Genomic DNA, 22870 nt, shown 5'->3' with positions numbered 1-22870 from the left:
CTTTAAAATCCTCATGACACGTGCAGGAGAGGATGTATGTGGACACAGCTAAATTGTGTATCATTCTCTACATGAGCAAGAACCTAATGAGGTATTTACTTGAACTTAAAGAGTTAATAAAAAGTGCAATCATATCAATTGTCATGAAATTATAAACCTGTTAAAATTAGATATTTTGGTTATTTCAATATTTAAAAAATTGAATTATAAATATATATATGCTTGTTTGTTATTAAGTACAGAGCTAGATAATGGTATATTTTGTGATGTCGAGTTTCAGCTTCATTATTTATTTTTGACTTCAAGATTTTAAGCTTTGGCAATTTGAGAGAGAGAGCTCACAAATCAAGGATCTCAAATTTGATTCCAACTAACATCAAAATTGCTCACTATTTGTATTATACCTATTGTACTTTTTAATACTAAAATTCCTTATCTAGACCCTCTAGTGATTTTCAGGAATTAGAAAAGTGTATATCAAAAATATTTCAACAACAACAAAAAACTTAAGTTTAAGAATATTCGTTTCTGTAACATCTATAGTAAAAACAAAGTAATAAATATTCAATATATAGCTATGTAATACACTGTCAACAAATGATGTTTCATGCAATGAGTTGATGAAAACACAAATATTTATTTATAAAAACAATACATAACCTGCATAATTTCTTCTTAAAGAATTTACAAGAATACTACTTTACATGAATAAGACAGAGCAATTTCAGTAAAAACTTGAAAGAACTAATTCTTTTTTTTGATACAATAATTCATGATGAACAACAAAGACAACATTTTTTATTGCCATGTTCTTGACATTCACAGCTTTCAGTACGCATTTGTCGTGAGGCCTAGAACAAGAAGAATAAAAATAATGTCACTGTCATGTGTTAAAGATTAAGGTTCAAAGTTCACCCTGAAATAATTATGGGTAGAAAAAGAAGGAAAGTAAATAGTTATTATGAGAAAACATTATCCAACAGTAATGTATTATCTAATGCAGGGGTTCACAACCTTTTAGCACTCGCAACATGAAAATGTAATTGATGAAATAAAATTAATGTTATCCCAAGCTACTTCTAACAATGCTACGCGACTCCCCTGATCTAATGGTTGAGATAACCTTGTTAAAGAATGCCTGAGATCTTAACATTCAACACGTGTCGAGAGTTAACATACTGGAAGATAAAAATGAAACCAAAATATATTTAATAAACGAGTGATATCTATAATGAAATTGATAACACATGCATATAGTTAAATGGGATATCTATCACATACCTAGACTTTACACATGTAAAAATACAGATACAATAAGTTACTCAAAGAAATGCAGCTATGTTTAATCAAGTGATATAACCGAACAATGGAATGTAAGTATTTACATGGATACAAATTACACTAACCACGCATTACATAACTCTAGATCTGTTTCACATTAGTCACACTAACTACACAGTACATAACTCTAGAACTGTTTCACATTAATCACACTAACTACACATTGCATATCTCTAGAACTGTTTCACATTAGTCACACTAACCACACAGTACATAACACTAGAACTGTTTCACATTAGTCACACTAACCACACATTACATAACTCTAGAACTGTTTCACATTAGTCACACTAACTACACATTACATAACTCTAGAACTGTTCCACATTAGTCACACTAATTACACATTACATAAGTAAAGAACTGTTTCACATTAGTCACACTAACTACACATTACATAACTCTAGAACTGTTTCACATTAGTCACACTAACCACACATTACATAACTCTAGAACTGTTTCACATTAGTCACACTAACCACACATTACATAACTCTAGAACTGTTTCACATTAGTCACACTAACTACACATTACATAACTCTAGAACTGTTTCACATTAGTCACCTAACTACACATTACATAACTCTAGAACTGTTTCACATTAGTCACACTAACCACAGAATTCATAACTCTAGAACTGTTTCACATTAGTCACACTAACTACACATTACATAACTCTAGAACTGTTTCAATTAGTCACACTAACCACACAGTACATAACTCTAGAACTGTTTCACATTAGTCACACTAACTACATATTACGTAACTCTAGAACTGTTTCACATTAGCCACACTAACCACACATTACATTACTCTAGAACTGTTTCACATTAGTCACACTAACTACACATTACATAACTCTGGAACTGTTTCACATTGGTCACACTAACTACACATTACATAACTCTAGATCTGTTTCACATTAGTCACACTAACTACACATTACATAACTCTAGAACTGTTTCACATTAGTCACACTAACTACACATTACATAACTATAGAACTCTTTCACATTAGTCACACTAACCACACATTACATAACTCTAGAGGTGTTTCACTTTAGTCACACTAACTACACATTACATAACTCTAGAACTGTTTCACATTAGTCACACTAACTACACATTACATAACTATAGAACTGTTTCACATTAGACACACTAACTACACAGTACATAACTCTAGAACTGTTTCACATTAGTCACACTAACTACACATTACATAACTCTAGAACTGTTTCACATTAGTCACACTAACCACACATTACATAACTCTAGAACTGTTTCACATTGGTCACACTAACTACACGTTACATAATTCTGGAACTGTTTCACATTAGTCACACTAACCACACATTACATAACTCTAGAACTGTTTCACAGTAGTCACACTAACTACACATTACATAACTCTAGAACTGTTTCACATTAGTCACACTAACCACACATTACATAACTCTAGAACTGTTTCACATTAGTCACACTAATTACACAGTACATAACTCTAGAACTATTTCACATTAGTCACACTAACCACTTATTACATAACTCTAGAACTGTTTCACATTGGTCACATTAACCACACGGTGCATACCTCTAGAACTGTGTCACATTAGTCACACTAACTACACATTACATAACTCTAGAACTGTTTCACATAAGTCACACTAACTACACGTTACATAACTCTAGAACTGTTTCACATAAGTCACACTAACTACACATTACATAACTCTAGAATTGTTTCACATTAGTCACACTAACTACACATTACATAACTCTTGAACTGTTTCACATTAGTCACACTAATTACACATTACATAACTCTAGAACTGTTTCACATTAGTCACACTAACTACACGTTACATAACTCTAGAACTGTTTCACATTGGTCACACTAACTACACATTACATAACTCTGGAACTGTTTCACATTAGTCACACTAACCACACATTACATAACTATAGAACTGTTTCACATTAGTCACACTAACTACACATTACATAACTCTAGAACTGTTTCACAGTAGTCACACTAACCACACATTACATAACTCTAGAACTGTTTTACATTAGACACACTAACCACATAATTCATAACGCTATAACTGTTTCAATAAGTCACACTAGCTACACATTACATAACTCTAGAACTGTTTCACATTAGTAACACTAACCACACAGTACATAAGACTGGAACTGTTTCACATTAATGACACCAACTACACAGTACATAACTCTAGAACTGTTTCACATTAGTCACACTAATTACACAGTACATAACTCTAGAACTCTTTCACATTAGTCACACTAACCACTTATTACATAACTCTAGAACTGTTTCACATTAGTCACATTAACCACACAGTACATACCTCTAGAACTGTGTCACATTAGTCACACTAACTACACATTACATAACTATAGAACTGTTTCACATTAGACACACTAACTACACATTACATAACTCTAGAATTGTTTCACATTAGTCACACTAACTACACATTACATAACTCTTGAACTGTTTCACATTAGTCACACTAATTACACATTACATAACTCTAGAACTGTTTCACATTAGTCACACTAACTACACATTACATAACTCTAGAACTGTTTCACATTAGTCACACTAACTACACATTACATAACTCTAGAACTGTTTCACATTAGTCACACTAACCACACATTACATAACTATAGAACTGTTTCACATTAGTCACACTAACTACACATTACATAACTCTAGAACTGTTTCACATTAGTCACACTAACCACACATTACATAACTCTAGAACTGTTTTACATTAGTCACACTAACCACATAATTCATAACTCTATAACTGTTTCAATTAGTCACACTAGCTACACATTACATAACTCTAGAACTGTTTCACATTAGTAACACTAACCACACAGTACATAAGACTGGAACTGTTTCACATTAATGACACTAACTACACAGTACATAACTCTAGAACTGTTTCACATTAGTCACACTAATTACACAGTACATAACTCTAGAACTCTTTCACATTAGTCACACTAACCACTTATTACATAACTCTAGAACTGTTTCACATTAGTCACATTAACCACACAGTACATACCTCTAGAACTGTGTCACATTGGATCACACTAACTACACATTACATAACTCTGTAGAACTGTTTCACATAAGTCACACTAACTACACATTACATAACTATAGAACTGTTTCACATTGGACACACTAACTACACAGTACATAACTCTAGAACTGTTTCACATTGGTCACACTAACTACACATTACATAACTCTAGAACTGTTTCACATTGGTCACACTAACCACACATTACATAACTCTAGAACTGTTTCACATTAGTCACACTAACTACACATTACATAATTCTAGAACTGTTTCACATTGGTCACACTAACCACACATTACATAACTCTAGAACTGTTTCACAGTAGTCACACTAACTACACATTACATAACTCTCTAGAACTGTTTCACATTAGTCACACTAACCACACATTACATAACTCTAGAACTGTTTCACATTGGTCACACTAATTACACAGTACATAACTCTAGAACTCTTTCACATTAGTCACACTAACCACTTATTACATAACTCTAGAACTGTTTCACATTGGTCACATTAACCACACGGTACATACCTCTGGAACTGTGTCACATTGAGTCACACTAATTACACATTACATAACTCTGGAACTGTTTCACATTAGTCACACTAACTACACGTTACATAACTCTAGAACTGTTTCACATTAGTCACACTAACTACACATTACATAACTCTAGAACTGTTTCACATTGGTCACACTAACCACACATTACATAACTCTAGAACTGTTTCACATTAGTCACACTAACTACACATTACATAACTCTAGAACTGTTTTACATTAGTCACACTAACCACATAATTCATAACTCTATAACTGTTTCAATAAGTCACACTAGCTACACATTACATAACTCTAGAACTGTTTCACATTAGTAACACTAACCACACAGTACATAAGACTGGAACTGTTTCACATTAATGACACTAACTACACAGTACATAACTCTAGAACTGTTTCACATTAGTCACACTAATTACACAGTACATAACTCTAGAACTCTTTCACATTAGTCACACTAACCACTTATTACATAACTCTAGAACTGTTTCACATTAGTCACATTAACCACACAGTACATACCTCTAGAACTGTGTCACATTAGTCACACTAACTACACATTACATAACTCTAGAACTGTTTCACATAAGTCACACTAACTACACATTACATAACTATAGAACTGTTTCACATTAGACACACTAACTACACATTACATAACTCTAGAATTGTTTCACATTAGTCACACTAACTACACATTACATAACTCTTGAACTGTTTCACATTAGTCACACTAATTACACATTACATAACTCTAGAACTGTTTCACATTAGTCACACTAACTACACATTACATAACTCTAGAACTGTTTCACATTAGTCACACTAACTACACATTACATAACTCTAGAACTGTTTCACATTAGTCACACTAACCACACATTACATAACTATAGAACTGTTTCACATTAGTCACACTTACTACACATTACATAACTCTAGAACTGTTTCACATTAGTCACACTAACCACACATTACATAACTCTAGAACTGTTTTACATTAGTCACACTAACCACATAATTCATAACTCTATAACTGTTTCAATTAGTCACACTAGCTACACATTACATAACTCTAGAACTGTTTCACATTAGTAACACTAACCACACAGTACATAAGACTGGAACTGTTTCACATTAATGACACTAACTACACAGTACATAACTCTAGAACTGTTTCACATTAGTCACACTAATTACACAGTACATAACTCTAGAACTCTTTCACATTAGTCACACTAACCACTTATTACATAACTCTAGAACTGTTTCACATTAGTCACATTAACCACACAGTACATACCTCTAGAACTGTGTCACATTAGTCACACTAACTACACATTACATAACTCTAGAACTGTTTCACATAAGTCACACTAACTACACATTACATAACTATAGAACTGTTTCACATTAGACACACTAACTACACAGTACATAACTCTAGAACTGTTTCACATTAGTCACACTAACTACACATTACATAACTCTAGAACTGTTTCACATTGGTCACACTAACCACACATTACATAACTCTAGAACTGTTTCACATTGGTCGCACTAACTACACATTACATAATTCTAGAACTGTTTCACATTGGTCACACTAACCACACATTACATAACTCTAGAACTGTTTCACAGTGGTCACACTAACTACACATTACATAACTCTAGAACTGTTTCACATTAGTCACACTAACCACACATTACATAACTCTAGAACTGTTTCACATTAGTCACACTAATTACACAGTACATAACTCTAGAACTCTTTCACATTAGTCACACTAACCACTTATTACATAACTCTAGAACTGTTTCACATTAGTCACATTAACCACACGGTACATACCTCTAGAACTGTGTCACATTAGTCACACTAACTACACATTACATAACTCTAGAACTGTTTCACATAAGTCACACTAACTACACATTACATAACTCTAGAACTGTTTCACATAAGTCACACTAACTACACATTACATAACTCTAGAATTGTTTCACATTAGTCACACTAACTACACATTACATAACTCTTGAACTGTTTCACATTAGTCACACTAATTACACATTACATAACTCTAGAACTGTTTCACATTAGTCACACTAACTACACATTACATAACTCTAGAACTGTTTCACATTAGTCACACTAACTACACATTACATAACTCTAGAACTGTTTCACATTAGTCACACTAACCACACATTACATAACTCTAGAACTGTTTCACATTAGTCACACTAACTACACATTACATAACTCTAGAACTGTTTCACATTAGTCACACTAACCACACATTACATAACTCTAGAACTGTTTTACATTAGTCACACTAACCACATAATTCATAACTCTATAACTGTTTCAATTAGTCACACTAGCTACACATTACATAACTCTAGAACTGTTTCACATTAGTAACACTAACCACACAGTACATAAGACTGGAACTGTTTCACATTAATGACACTAACTACACAGTACATAACTCTAGAACTGTTTCACATTAGTCACACTAATTACACAGTACATAACTCTAGAACTCTTTCACATTAGTCACACTAACCACTTATTACATAACTCTAGAACTGTTTCACATTAGTCACATTAACCACACAGTACATACCTCTAGAACTGTGTCACATTAGTCACACTAACTACACATTACATAACTCTAGAACTGTTTCACATAAGTCACACTAACTACACATTACATAACTCTAGAACTGTTTCACATAAGTCACACTAACTACACATTACATAACTTTAGAATTGTTTCACATTAGTCACACTAACTACACATTACATAACTCTTGAACTGTTTCACATTAGTCACACTAATTACACATTACATAACTCTAGAACTGTTTCACATTAGTCACACTAACTACACATTACATAACTCTAGAACTGTTTCACATTAGTCACACTAACTACACATTACATAACTCTAGAACTGTTTCACATTAGTAACACTAACCACACAGTACATAAGACTGGAACTGTTTCACATTAATGACACTAACTACACAGTACATAAGTCTGGAACTGTTTCACATTAATCACACCAACTATACAGTGCATAACTTTCGAACTGTTTGACATTAGTCACACTAATTATATATTACGTAACTCTTGAACTGTTTCACATTAGTCACACTAATTACACATTACATAACTCTAGAACTGTTTCACATTAGTCACACTAACTACACATTACATAACTCTAGAACTGTTTCACATTAGTCACACTAACTACACATTACATAACTCTAGAACTGTTTCACATTAGTCACACTAACCACACATTACATAACTCTAGAACTGTTTCACATTAGTCACACTAACTACACATTACATAACTCTAGAACTGTTTCACATTAGTCACACTAACCACACATTACATAACTCTAGAACTGTTTTACATTAGTCACACTAACCACATAATTCATAACTCTATAACTGTTTCACATTAGTCACACTAACTACACATTACATAACTCTAGAACTGTTTCACATTAGTAACACTAACCACACAGTACATAAGACTGGAACTGTTTCACATTAGTCACACTAACTACACAGTACATAACTCTAGAACTGTTTCACATTAGTCACACTAATTACACAGTACATAACTCTAGAACTGTTTCACATTAGTCACACTAACCACTTATTACATAACTCTAGAACTGTTTCACATTAGTCACATTAACCACACAGTACATACCTCTAGAACTGTTTCACATTAGTCACACTAACTACACATTACATAACTCTAGAACTGTTTCACATTAGTCACACTAACTACACATTACATAACTCTAGAACTGTTTCACATAAGTCACACTAACTACACATTACATAACTCTAGAATTGTTTCACATTAGTCACACTAACTACACATTACATAACTCTTGAACTGTTTCACATTAGTCACACTAATTACACATTACATAACTCTAGAACTGTTTCACATTAGTCACACTAACTACACATTACATAACTCTAGAACTGTTTCACATTAGTCACACTAACTACACATTACATAACTCTAGAACTGTTTCACATTAGTAACACTAACCACACAGTACATAAGACTGGAACTGTTTCACATTAATGACACTAACTACACAGTACATAAGTCTGGAACTGTTTCACATTAATCACACCAACTATACAGTGCATAACTTTCGAACTGTTTGACATTAGTCACACTAATTATATATTACGTAACTCTAGAACAGTTTCACATTAGTCAGACTAATTATATATTACGTAACTCTAGAACTGTTTCACATTAATGACACCAACTGTACAGTACATAAGTCTGGAATTGTTTTATATTAATGACACCAGCTATACAGTACATAAGTCTGGAACGGTATCACATTAATCACACCAACTATACAGTACATAAGTCTGAAACTGTTTCACATTAATGACACCAACTATACATTACATAAGTCTGAACTGTTTCACATTAATCACACCAACTATACAGTGCATAACTTTCGAACAGTTTAACATGAGACAAAATAATATTTTAAGTGCTTCCATTGATCAATTTTCGTACTAAATTGTGGGTTTGAAACTCCATGAGTCGCATTCGTTACCCTAAAAAAATCGCAGTCTTCACTTGGGGTTAGCAGATATGTAATAAGAGTAGCTGTCAAATCCTATTATACAGTCTGAGAAGAGTAGTCCAATCGTTGACGGTGGGTGATGTTGACTTCATTCAAGTCTGTTATTTTTAAAATTAAGGACGGTAACGCAGATAATAATACCTCCTGTACCTTTGCGCAGAACCAAATAAACCAATCAAAATCGGTTATACATTAGTCACACTGACTCTACGACAACAAGAGAATGGTTTGTCTCACCGACATTATGATAAACACAAAGTGGATTTACCCTTACCCAGAGGTTTTAATAACACTTAAGGTCTCCTCTGTAATTTGAGTTAACCCTAAGAACCCGCATTTTGTCCTTCGACCTACTTCTGTTGGAAGAGCGGCATGTCTTTGTACTTACATTGCTAGAAACCGGGTTTCGGTACCTGTTTTAATTACAAATAGCCCATTATGTTGCTTTGTGCTTAACTACAAATAATTAATCAATAATCTTACCGAAATATTCTATTAAAAAAATTTTAAATTTATACATTTTGACTCTATGACCCCAGTCACGCAACGCTGGTTCTGTGAAAATGCGAAAATAAAAACGGAATTATTATTTTATGTCCTCAGTTTCCAACAACAGAAAAACTGTTAAAGTTTCCATGTTTAAAAATCACGTGGAACACTCGTATTTCACTTCCGTAAACAACTTATGAAATCAACGTCACAAAATTAGGCTTAATAATCGAGAAAGTTCATATTAAGCAGAGGCCAGGTGGGTTAAGGCGTTCGACTCGAAATCTGAAGGTCGCGGGTTCGAATCTCGGTCGCGCGAAACGTCCTCCCCTTTTCAACCGTGGAGGTGTTATAGTGTGACCACTATTCGTTGGTAAAAGAGTAGCCCATAAGTTGGCGGTGGGTGGTGATGACTCGCTGCCTTCCCTCTGGTCTTACAATGCTAAATTAGGGATGACTAACACAGATAGCCCTCATGTAGCTTTGCGCGAAATTAAAAAACAAATAAACTGTATAGATGAACGAAGGCCGATGTCTTACTTTCCCTGTTGATACACGTGGTTTCATGTAATAAACCACGTGGATTCACATGGTTCATCTACTAGATAACTGTTGTACTTCTTCATTCATCTTTAAAATTTAAATTTTGTTTCGAAGTTCTTTGCAGACATAATTAGCTTTAGAATCAGGGTAATCAAATAGAAATTTCGCTGTGTTTGTATCTATGTATGTGGCTTTCGTTTACTAAGTGTCCCGACATGAGTAGGTCAGCTGAGAGAGGTAATATCCTTTAAAGTGTAGGGTAGAGACTGATTGAAATGATCCGGTTATGCACACACACTAGTTTGTGGTTCAAACACATCCGGTAATGTACTCTAAGTGAGTGTGTGGTTCAAACTTACTGAAATGATCCGGTAATGTACTCTAAGCTTGTGGTGAGTGTGTGGTTCAAACTTACTGTAATTATCCTTTAATGTACTCTATGTTTGTAGTTCAAATTTACTGAAATTATCTGATGATGTGTCACTATTGTGTGCTGATTTTCACGCCCTTAACTTTGAATTAGAAGAAAGGCAATATCTAAAAGCACCCACCGCACGCTCTTTGGCTACTCCAACAGTGGGGCCTGTCTGTCACGCTCGTAACGAACTCAAAACTTCAAAGTGTGTAATGATTTTTTGTGGGGTGGGGGATTGAACTACAGAACTTCGAAAGGATAATCAGTCATGTTAAACAATTGGGCCGCACTCGACCTAGAAAATGACTGACATAACCTTGCAATGTACTCTGAGCGTGGAGTATAGAGAGATGAACTGATGGTGGGCTCTACGCGTGAGGAACATAGCATTAGAAATCGTTGAACTTTTTGTTTAAAATTAGATCCAAACCTCTAATACTTTGCGTTTCTTTCTTTTATATAACAGTAAAAACAATTTATAATTATGTTTGTTCAACCACAGCTATCAAAACTCGGTTTCTCGCACTGCAAGTCCACAGACTGTGGAAGAGAGGACTTTTAAATTCGAATTCCAAATTATGATTTCTGGATCAGCTACTAACCACGAACTTCTGATAAAAGAATATTTACTGACATCAAACAAACACCCAAGAGTAAACAACAATCGTAAATCTTTAAAAATTCTATATTGATTCTTTTTTGTAAAATACATAAAAATATTTTTTTTCTGTGAAGCTTACATCAACACATGGTACAGCTTGCCAGATTTCAATATATCATAACAATTGATATTCTCGGTGTACAGTAATGGCAATATTTATTGAATCACACAAGTGATTGAGTTATGGGCGCCCGCAGGGGGGTAGGGGCACTCGCCCCCACCAAAAATGAGAATCACAATCATTTCTTTATACATTCAGAACTTACATCTATGTTTTTCTCATAGCATAGCCACATCGGGCTATCTGCTGAACCCACCGAGGGGAACTGAACCCCTGATTTTAGCGTTGTAAGTCCGTAGACTTACCGCTGTACTAGCGGAGGACCTGAATTTACTTATGGGTAGTTTATTCATTTCCCAATTTCTTACTACTTTGCCCCCATCTTAAAAACTTTGGCCCTACCTGGAAATATTTTTGAGGACTCCTCTGGATACAGAAGTCACAACTAATCAGAAGTGATGAATTTAGTAGTGGTCCAGAACATTATGACACAAACGTCACGCCATTCTTAATAACAATAGCTTGTTTCCTTGTTTTAGATTTTCCAGTGGGTTTTCCGTTGAGACAGTGGTAAGTTTACGGACTTACAACGCTAAACTCGAGGGTTCGATTCCCCTCTGTGGACACAGCAGATAGTCCAATGTGGCTTTGCTCTAGAAAAAACACATCTTCCAGTGGAACAGCGGTACGTCTGCGGACTTACAATGCTAGAAACTAGGTTTCGATGCCCGTCGAGGGCACAGCACAAATAGCCCATTGTGTTTAAATAAAACAAACAAAACCTTATTTCAGAAAAAAAAATAATTAAAGTTTTATTCCAGTCTCCAGGCAACAATCTAAGCACGTTGCTGTTGAACTGACGTTTAAAATAAAAATGTAAGAATGGTGAATAGAATGTTACGTTTTGGATCGGCATATTCCAGTCGTTAGGGCACCAGGATCGCAACCTATGGGTCACGGGGTAGAATCCCCTCACCGAACATGTTCGTTCTTTCAACCGAGAAGAAGTCATAGTGTGACGGTGAATCCAACTATCCGTTATTAAAATGATAACCCGAAAGTTGGCGGTGGATGGTTTTTGACTAGCTTCCTTCCCTCTAGTGTGTGACTTTAAAATTAGGAAGAGCTAGCACAAACATCCCTGGAAGAAGTTTGAATAAATAAACAAGTAACGAACTCTAGCATTGATGTGGAGAACTGGATATTGACGGATCCCCTACACATTCAAGCAAAACGTACATACCCAGCGAGCCATTTTATCTGGATCGTGTTCTTGGAACACCATATTTTAGTAAAACTCAACCAAATATTCAAATACGCATTTTTAGCCTGTATTGCATCGTATCCCACTGCAACAAAACTCTGTCGTATTTCTTGAGTTAGGCCCGGCGTGGTCAGGTGGGTCAGGGCGTTCGAATCGTCATCTGAAGGTCGTCGGTTCGAATCCCCGTCGCACCAAACATTCTCGCCCTTTCAGCCGTGGGGGGCGTTATAATTTAACGGCCAATCCTACTATTCGTTGGTAAAGAGTTGGCGGTGGGTGGTGATGACTAGCTGCCTTTCCTCTAGTCTTACAATGCTAACTCAGGGACGTCTTGTGCAGATTGCCCTCGTGTAGCATTGGGCCAATTTCAAAAACAAAACAAACAATTTCTTGAGTTTTACAACTGTTTTTATTTTTATTCTACCAGTTGTAATAAACAAGTTTTTATTAAATCTCGTAATCAGGTATTTGGTGAAAACGTTTTCAAATCGCACCAGACAAAAGACAGTTGTGATCAAGGCGTTGTTTATATCAGCAACTGCAAAGTGTAACCATTTTCATTTTTCCCTTTAAAGTCATCCACCAATTAAAATTAGAGTTTAATAGCACACACACTACAAATATTAAATGTCTGTGTGTGTATGTGTGATTAGAAATGTTGCAAAAATTACTAGGAACAAATCTTGAGGACATAATAGTGGTTTTATTTCGTGCGTTTTAAAGCTATATTGGTAAAGTTTGTTCTGGTACTAATAACTCAACCTGGATTCAATTAGTAACTAGTGCTTTAAAACGCCTGAAACAGTTTCATCCGTACATTGTAGGGAACATGATTGTTGTATCATTACTAATCAGAAGATCACGTGACGAGTTAACACGTAACAGGTTTTTTATAACGTATTGACACCATATCTTTTTTCATTTTAAAGGCTTGTGAAGGTCACCTTGGCTTTTAAAGGTTAAAGAGTTCAAAGTGAATCATCTCGTGCCTCTTTAGGTTTTCCTTTGAGGTAATTGCAAATGGGGTCTCATTATAAGTGTGAAATAATAGTATACTAACACTTCCATGTCTAATGTGGAAACGAAGACATTGATAACTGGATTATATATGTTCAGCTCTCCATTGGCTCAGAGGGGAAATTTGAAGGATTATAACACTAAAAACCGGTTTCTGATATCCGTGATGAGGTCTCTGTCTTGGTCAAGATAAAACCCTTTCCTCTGTACCATTATGTGAGATCTGATAACGATAGGTTTGTGGATGCGTTTAGCGTGTCTGATGTTATTGTTTATCCGATAAACTCGGTTAGTCACGTGCCTGCAAAACTTCTGAGAAGATAGAAGGTTTCAGACGTTTCTCGAAAATTAATCTGTTTTCCAGTTCATGTTAAAGAAAGCCCTTCTAACCAAACACTGAAGAAATCTCGCCAATATTTCAACCTGTGCGTATAGCGAAGCACAAAAGATATAAACTAATAAAGTTGCGGTTGGTCCCAAAATATGAAATATGGAAAAATATCCTTCCTTCTGATTACAATGTTTGAAAGGGCGCACTTTTTTTTAGACGTAGTGTAACAATAGTTTTAGTAGGACAGTGTTTTGTTTTCAATTTCGCGCAAAGCTACACGAGGGCTATCTGTGCTAGCCGTCCCTAATTTAGCAGAGAGAAGGCAGCTAGTCATCACCACCAATCGCCAACTCTTGGGCTACTCTTTTACCAACGAATAGTGGGATTCACTGTCACATTATAACACTCCCGTGGCTGATTGGTGCGACGAGGATTCGCACTCGCGACCCTCAGATTACAAGTCGAACACCTTAACCCACATGGCCTTGCCGGGCCTAATGTATTTTATCTTATAGCAAAGCCACATCGGGCTATCTGTTGAGTTTACTGAGTGGAATCGAGCCCCTGATCTTAGCGTTGTAAATCCGTAGACTTACCGCTATACCAGTGGGAAACAGGACAGAGCGAAGAAGGTGAGTGGAATATGTCTTCATATAAAACAACTTTAGTGTGATACCAGATGTCGATATATATAAATCCTTCGCGATGTCAGATGTTCTGATTTGAAGATAAGCTATAGCCCAACACAACCTGCTTAAACGTTTTTTTTTTGCGTTGTTTTTGGGGGGAGGGTTTAAGAAAAAAACTAAACCACGTGCTCACATGCTGCAAACGGATCGGTTAAGATGAAAGTTCTTTGTACTTTACAAAACGTTCCCGGATGTCCTTCTAACTGTCAAGGTCAGAGTTATGAAGCGTGCACTTTAGATGCATAAAATGACTCAGGGATAAGACTTTCGTAACACCAGAATGCAGTTCTTTTCGAAATTTATCTTCGACGATTGAGGAAGGCGGAGCTGTCTTCAGGTGGGACAACTTTCTGGACAAAAAAAAAACTTATCTGCTGGCGAGTTTAATCCGGAATCTTGAATTCTCGTGCGTTGTTTATTCTAGGTCACACAAAAACTCCCGCCTTCAAATTAAAAATAAACTCCGATATCTATTTTGCGGTGTCGTTTAGACATTTCAAGTCCAGAAATTTATTTACTAACGCTTAAAAAAACGTTAATTAGGGACGTGCGTTAACGAAAAAGTGAATTTATAAGCACGTTATTGCTTACGTGGAACAACTCACCACTGTGGATCTGATATCTATGGTTGGCGTCCCGTTGTGGCAGAAAATAAAAAAAAACGTCTTCCGCAACTTGGTATCGCGGGTACTATGACGTAATGTGTTTTTCTTTTTCCAGCGCTTTCGAATTGTTCAGAATCCATAATATATTTTATTTTCCCTAATTTAGCATTGTAAGACTAGAGGGAAGGCAGCTGGTCATCACTACCCACCGCCAACTCTTGCGCTACTCTTTTATCAACGAATAGTGGGATTGACCGTCACATTATAACGTCCCTAAGGGTGAAAGTACGAGTATGTTTGGTGTGACCGGGATTTTATAAAACGCTCGAGTTTTAGATCTCGTGTGAAAACTGCTACGACTTTTGTATGTAATCCTGTGTGTTAGCTTTTAACCATAAAGGTACCTGGAATCAATTCTTGTAGTACTAAGGAATTATTTTCAGTTTAAATGTATAAGACAAGATGTTGTGAGGACTTAGAAAGTCAAAGAATAAGACGGAATACGGAACAGAAAAACTGTGGACTTTCTTGATTGAAGTAGTTTTGTTTCTGAGAAATTTAAATGCGTATTTCATTAAGGTGTTGTCATTATTTTGTTATAGTTATCGCGTATATTCCTGTTTGTTTTGTTTTGTGTTTGAAACAGAAATAGCTCTAATTATTTTTTACTACATATTTTTATTCACTAACTTGACCAAAGCTCTTTTTTAGTTTTCTTTCTCGTTAATGACTGCTTCTCTCTTTACTTACATGTATATATTGATAAATTTCTCGGAAACTTAAAGAAGAAAATACAAAACCATAAATAAAGTCGATGATAGTGCCATCTCACGGTATAAAGAAAAAGAAATAATAGCTTTGTTTTCTAATTTTCTGAGAGTCCCTCCTGCGGGACACCAGTAACCATACTGACTTACAAAAGTCAAAATAGAGAGTTGTTGTTGTTTTGAATTAAGCACAAAGCTACACAATGGGCTATCTGTGCTCTGCCCACCAAGGGTATCGAGAAACCCGGTTTTTAGGGTTGTAAGTCCGCAGACCAACCGCTAAGCCACTGGGGGGGGGGCAAATAGGGAGTTAAATCTTTTACGGAGAATACGGTAGATGGAGTGATGTAGCTGGCTTTACTATAAAACAAACAAAAACTCAAAGAAAATTTTAACATGGCTTTTTTGCTTAAAAACAAGTAAAGTTTTCCAAGCGATTTTTGTTTTGTTAATCAAAATTTCAGGTAATAAAAATTAAATATTAATTTCCGCAAATGTCATTTTGGTACGTAGAAATACCAAGAAAAATAAACTTCGATTTCTTGTTAATTTTAGTTATAACGAACAAATATAACTCAACAAATATTTCATTTTTCTTGATCTCTGTCAACTGTAGAAAATGGTGGGAAAAGGAACGTGAACGTAGCGAACGAAAGAGAAACAGCGCCACCAAGTGAGACAAGTGATTTTATCCGTGCGATAAAAGGTAAGTACACATAACTTTGGATTGAGCGTTGGCTAGTAGTTAACGTGCTCCAGTAATGAATCCGAAAATTCTCGATTTGCGACCAATTGCCCCCCAAAATGCGCTCCGCACATTGGATCGATAGATCACATACAAAAGTAACAATTAAATTTCACTACTAGGTCAGAGAATAGTAGCTTAAGTGTTGGCGGTGGGTACTTTTGAGTAGCTTCCTTCGCTCTAAGATTTTTCAGTTTAAAATTAGGGATGGATATACATAGCCAGGCCTTTATTAGGCTCTAAGTTAAAGTTCTGTAACAAATATGTTAACCACGTGGCTATTCCATTGTAAAGCTATAGCTGGTTTTCCACTGTAAGCTCACGAAATGTATTTAGTGTAACGGGTGTATTGGGAATTTCATCTTACAATCTTTGTAGAATATTGTTGTTGGCTCCAGTAACCTTGTAGTTTAATGGAGACAATTTGTGTACTATAAACAGGAAACATGTAATAAGGAGTAATGCTGTGTGTACGTATCTTATAGTATAACCATATCGGGCTATCTTCTGTGGCCATCGAGGGGGAATCGAATCTCTGATTTATCTTTCAGACTTTTCTAAAGATTATTTATTTGTGTTTTTAACAGGCTTACTAAACACATCTTAAATAAAACAAAGTGCAGTTAATAGTTAACATATATCAGTGTCACTGCTATTTTAACAAGATATTTGTGTCTTAAGTGGGACTCCTGATGCAAAAGAATCAGGTTTCGAAACCAGTGGTGAGTATGACATATTTTGTAGCTCTGCGTTAAACAAAAACAAACAAACACAGTGGTCAAAAGATTTATTAGTGTTAAGTGTTATAGGGCAGGAAAGCCCATGTATCAGATATGGACACAACAAAAACTAATAATAACTAATTCAGTCTGTTTTGTCTCTAAATTAGAACATAAACAGCTCGCGGTAGGTTCATGTGACAAACAAGATTTCGTAGCTAAAAGATTTAAGCCTGGCTGGAAAAACAGGTTACAAGGCTACTCTCCTTCTGAGACAACTTTGTAAGACAGTTTTTTATGATGTATCCTCTAATAATCTGTGCTCATGAGCAAAGGCACTGTAAGTGTTCATTTTGTTTCAAGTTACCAGTTATAGTGTTTCTAAAGAAACAAGCAACTACCAAAGTAATAACTTCAACAAAATAAATAAAACAAGCAGGAAACCAATAAACTGATTTACTTCCCTTAAGTACCATACAAAATCTCAGAGCCATGATGTAGTTAGATTATTTGAAGGCATGTAACCAGTGGGATTTCTAATATAATAACTGAAAGTTTAGAAATTTACAATTGATACAGAAAAGAAAGAGAACTCTACAGTAAATAGATTGCAACAAAGAAAGTAATTCCAGGTTTCAGATAATATGTTTTGGATTTTGTTAGCTTTAGAAATTTAAAAGTTGTAAAGCAGAAATTATAGTAGCTAAATGTTACAATTTTTGATAAGACTAACCTTAAAACTTCACTGTTCTCAAACTATTTGAGTTTAAAAATAAGCAACAGACATGTACAAAGACCAGATATTTTCAGCTGTGTTTTCTGAATAGATAGGAAGTTGAAATTTTTCTTCTCTGAAATAAAATTTTCAATTGGAGGATCTATATAAATGTATGAATGACAGTCTGAATGTTTTTCTGTTACTTTATTGAAAATAATTGTCAATAAGATATTTGAAGAAACAAAATTATGAAACTAAACTTTGCAGTACAATTTCTTTGATTAAAAATATATGTAAAAACAGCTTGTTTTGGTTTTTCTCAACCCAAACAAGCCACTTTTACATATAAATTTTTCTCTACAAGTGGGTTTTCTTGACATCACTGACTATAATTTCTTTGATTGTTAGTAATTATTGGAGGAGGAAGATCAGAAATGATTTCTAAAAGTGTTAATAAAATTTATATATAAAAAAATTAAAAATTTGAGCATTTCTTTTGCAGTTTATATTGTATCTGTTTAGAGGGAGAAGCGGGTAATGTTTGAAAACTTAAGGCAGGCATGTAGCTCTCTTTATAACCATGAGGTCCTGTGTAAGTAAGTAGTAACACAAAAAGTAATTTAGAATGTATAAGAGTGATATTCAAATGCAAGTAATAAAGTAATACCACCTAACCAACAATTTTATGGAATTACAAGAGAATGATTGTCACATGCGTTTAAAAAATTAATGTTATGTAGTAGTTAGTCTTTGAAATTCTTAAAACTGTTTAACACCTTAAAACTTCCCCTTGTGGAGACTGCCAAATAAAACTGATGGTCGAAAGATTTTGAGATGCTTGTTAAAATGTTCTGGGATATTTGTAATCAGTATGATATTATGGTCAGGGTCGTGTAATTCTGTGATAAAATACTTAAGTCCTGTCTGTTGACTTGAAGTTCCCTTGCATATTTGGTCTGGCATGGCCAGGTGGTTAAGGCACTCAACTCATAACACGAGAGTCGCGGGTTTGAATCCCCGTCACACCAAACATGCTCACCCTTTCAGTCATGTGGTTGTTATAATGTAACAGTCAATCCCACTATTTGTTGGTAAAATAGTAGCAAGAGTTAGCAGTGGGTGGTGATGACTAGCTGCCTTCTATCTAGTCTTGCACTGCTAAATTAGGACTGCTACTTCAGATAGCCCTCATGTAACTTTGCACAAAATTCAAAACAAACACACAATTTATGCATATTTACTCTTATTTAAAAGAACTTTGTAACTTTGAACAGTGACATACTGGAAAAAAAACCTGTTTTGTTTATTGCTAGTAAATTTTGTTATTTTCATGCCATTGAAAAATAATTTTGTTTCTCTCTTCTTCTTTGTTTATTTTTCAGAGGTTTGTAAAGAAAATCAAGGAACAATCTTTGTCACGTTGCCGAGTATCTAGGAGAAGAAAACAAAGTAGTACTAGTCAGGAAGATTCAGAATTAAGTGAAGGTGTAGTACTAGTCAGGAAGATTCAGAATTAAGTGAAGGTGTAGTACTAGTCAGGAAGATTCAGAATTCAGAATTCTCTGTTGGAGAAAAACTAGTGTAGATGATAACATTTGGAAAGTCTTCCACCTCTCGTCTTCAATTATTAATGTAGTCAGGAATATTCAGAATTAAGTGAAGGTGTAGTACTAGTCAGGAAGATTCAGAATTAAGTGAAGGTGTAGTACTAGTCAGGAAGATTCAGAATTAAGTGAAGGTGTTAACATTATTTTAATTTAACTACTACATGAAATAAAAGTAGATAACTACCAGTTCTGTAGTGCCTCACTGGTACAGCAGTAACTCTACAGATTTACAATGTTAAAATTAGTGATTCAATTCCCCTCGGTGGACTCAGCAGATAGCCCAATGTGGCTTTGCTGTGAGAAAAACACATGCGCCATATCAATTAGTAAAAGGTTAAAAGATTCTTACCCAATATAGTTATCATAGAAAACTTTAATTCAACATTTTCTAACTCAAAATACTTTAGAATTGGTTATTTTATCATTTTGTAACATTTTTTAGTAAAATTGGAAAGAAAATTTAAAAATGTAAACACTTGTTTGCATACAGCTTTGAGGGAATCTCTTGTAAATGGTGCAACTTTAAATTATTTTCAAATTTTCATTCCATCCCAAAACATTGGTTTATAGATAAATAAACTATCATACTTTAACTACATAATTAAACATTTTCTGTTTCTTTCCTTATTATTATTATTACAGTTTTTCAATTCCACCCTTTTATAATGTCACAGCATGTAGTCTGAACTACAATGAAGAAAAGCATAAAGAATATAGCTACAAATAAGGTTTGAATGCCATTAGATGGAGCATATTATAAACTGTTTCCATCAGTGTGAAGCAAGTAAAATATTTAAGCAGAGGTCCTCAGAGATGAACAGAGGAATCTTGTGAAAAGTTTAGTAAACATAAAACTAAACTAGAGATCTGATACTTTTATTTTTAGTTTCTTTAGGTGTGTTTCTCATTGTTAAAAGGTGTTTTTTGTATTAAATTATATCTGTTTGAAAGCTATGAAAAGTTTCTCTTACGACCAGACATTAGTTAAATTTAGAGGGTAGTGAAGGTAACACCAATATATTATTTTGATTCAAATCCTTATTTATTTTGTTAGGCTTATTGTATGTAAATAACACAAGTAAAATAACTTGATGAAACTTACATGAATAGATGGCAACTGCCTGTTGGAGAAAAACAAGTGTAGATGATAACATTTGGAAGGTCTTCCACCTCTCGTCTTCAAGTGGAAGACTTCAAAATGTCATCCTCTACACTTGTGATTTTACAGCAGTTATCGTCCATTCAACTAAGTCTCATCACGAATACTCTGTTTAAACAAACAATCAAAGAATAGTAAAACAATGTGTTATTTTGTGAAGATAGATTGGTCAAGTCTAAGAATATGGTTAGCAAACATATTTTTAACTACTCTGACCACTGTGGTGGTGATACCTTTGTTAAAGTTCATGATGGTAGGTTATGAATAAATCTTTGTAACAGAAAGAGCCAGAAAATTTGAAAAGTATTAATTACTGAAGAAGGTATACAACAAATCTCAATAAAAAATGTATTTATTTTCATTATGATTGAATATTCATATCTTTTATCGGGCTTGCAAAACTGTGTCAATAAAGCACCAACTATCTGTACAAATGTAGCTGTTCTGTTTTCACAGTTTTCAGAAAATATTTACAGGGTCATCACTGTGACCAGTTGTACTTGGGCACAGTTTATAATTTGTCTAATTAGCTCTTCTGAGTCATTAGGTTTAAATGTTTGTACTTTAACACAGATGTGACACCATTTAAGAACTTTCATGAAATTGTATTTTGTAAACATGAAAATGTAATTATATAAAGCTGTAGGTTTGAATTTGGGTATTTGTCTGTAGTTTGCACTAAATACTATGTAAGTGATTTGGAAGTCAAGATAATGAAATTTCATATCCAGAAGTACTTAAAATATTATAATTGTAAATTATTCATAGTGAAATGGTAAAACACCCTTTATGTTAAAAATGTAAAACTGTAACAGTTATGCTGTACAACATAGTGATTAAATGCTAACAAAGCTTTGTGGAAACTTAACGATAACCACGATGTCACATTACATTTCCCAGATAAATATTCTTCAAGATTTTAATACATTTCACCATTTCAACTTGTGACTGGTTAGATATCTCACAATAATGTTAATATGATATTTTTATTTTAAAAAAATTTCAGGATTGGTAATTTTCAATTTTGTTTGTATAAAATGCATCTTTACTATAAAAATATTGTCTGGTCATTAGTAACTTTAGTGACACAGATTTTATCGTATCATTATTATTTATCTCAGATGCATTGCATGGTATTTTTAAATATTGTAAGTATATATTTTAAAGTGTCTAACAGATTGTATTATTTCTGTATAAAATTGTTCAATATTATTACATTCTTTATGACAGAGACTTTTTTACTTTGAAAATAATTTATGTTTTGCAATAGATTATGTCAAACAACCTCATGTTGGATTAAAGTTATTAATGGTATTTATCAAGTTTTGGACTTCATCATAACGATGACCAGAACAGTTTAAAACAGTTCCAATTTATCTTCTTCA

General features: G+C 34.3%; 2 long non-coding RNA genes across 8 annotated transcripts in view; one reads left to right on the top strand and one right to left on the bottom strand.

Moving 5' to 3' along the window:
* Positions 1-617: 617 nt before the first annotated feature.
* Positions 618-10620, bottom strand: LOC143224141 (uncharacterized). Its single transcript, XR_013013234.1, has 2 exons — positions 9970-10620; positions 618-851 (listed from the first exon to the last, which is right to left on the bottom strand). It is a non-coding gene; the product is annotated as an uncharacterized LOC143224141 (long non-coding RNA).
* Positions 10621-14518: 3898 nt separating this feature from the next.
* LOC143222340 (uncharacterized) overlaps positions 14519-22870 on the top strand; it is a 55404-nt gene continuing 47052 nt past the window's right edge. For 2 of the 7 annotated variants that reach the window (XR_013012179.1, XR_013012178.1), the window contains exons 1-2: positions 17440-18004; positions 20102-20242. This is a non-coding gene — a long non-coding RNA (uncharacterized LOC143222340). Of the gene's footprint in view, positions 15109-17153; positions 17244-17439; positions 18005-20101; positions 20458-20968; positions 22537-22870 lie in introns of those variants that run through there. The other 5 variants (XR_013012180.1, XR_013012173.1, XR_013012176.1 and 2 more) reach the window with 5 other exon arrangements.

The sequence above is a fragment of the Tachypleus tridentatus genome, chromosome 8 (assembly GCF_004210375.1).
Source record: "Tachypleus tridentatus isolate NWPU-2018 chromosome 8, ASM421037v1, whole genome shotgun sequence".
Classification (NCBI taxonomy): Eukaryota; Metazoa; Arthropoda; class Merostomata; order Xiphosura; family Limulidae; genus Tachypleus; species Tachypleus tridentatus.
This window is presented reverse-complemented; position numbering and strand designations above follow the sequence as displayed.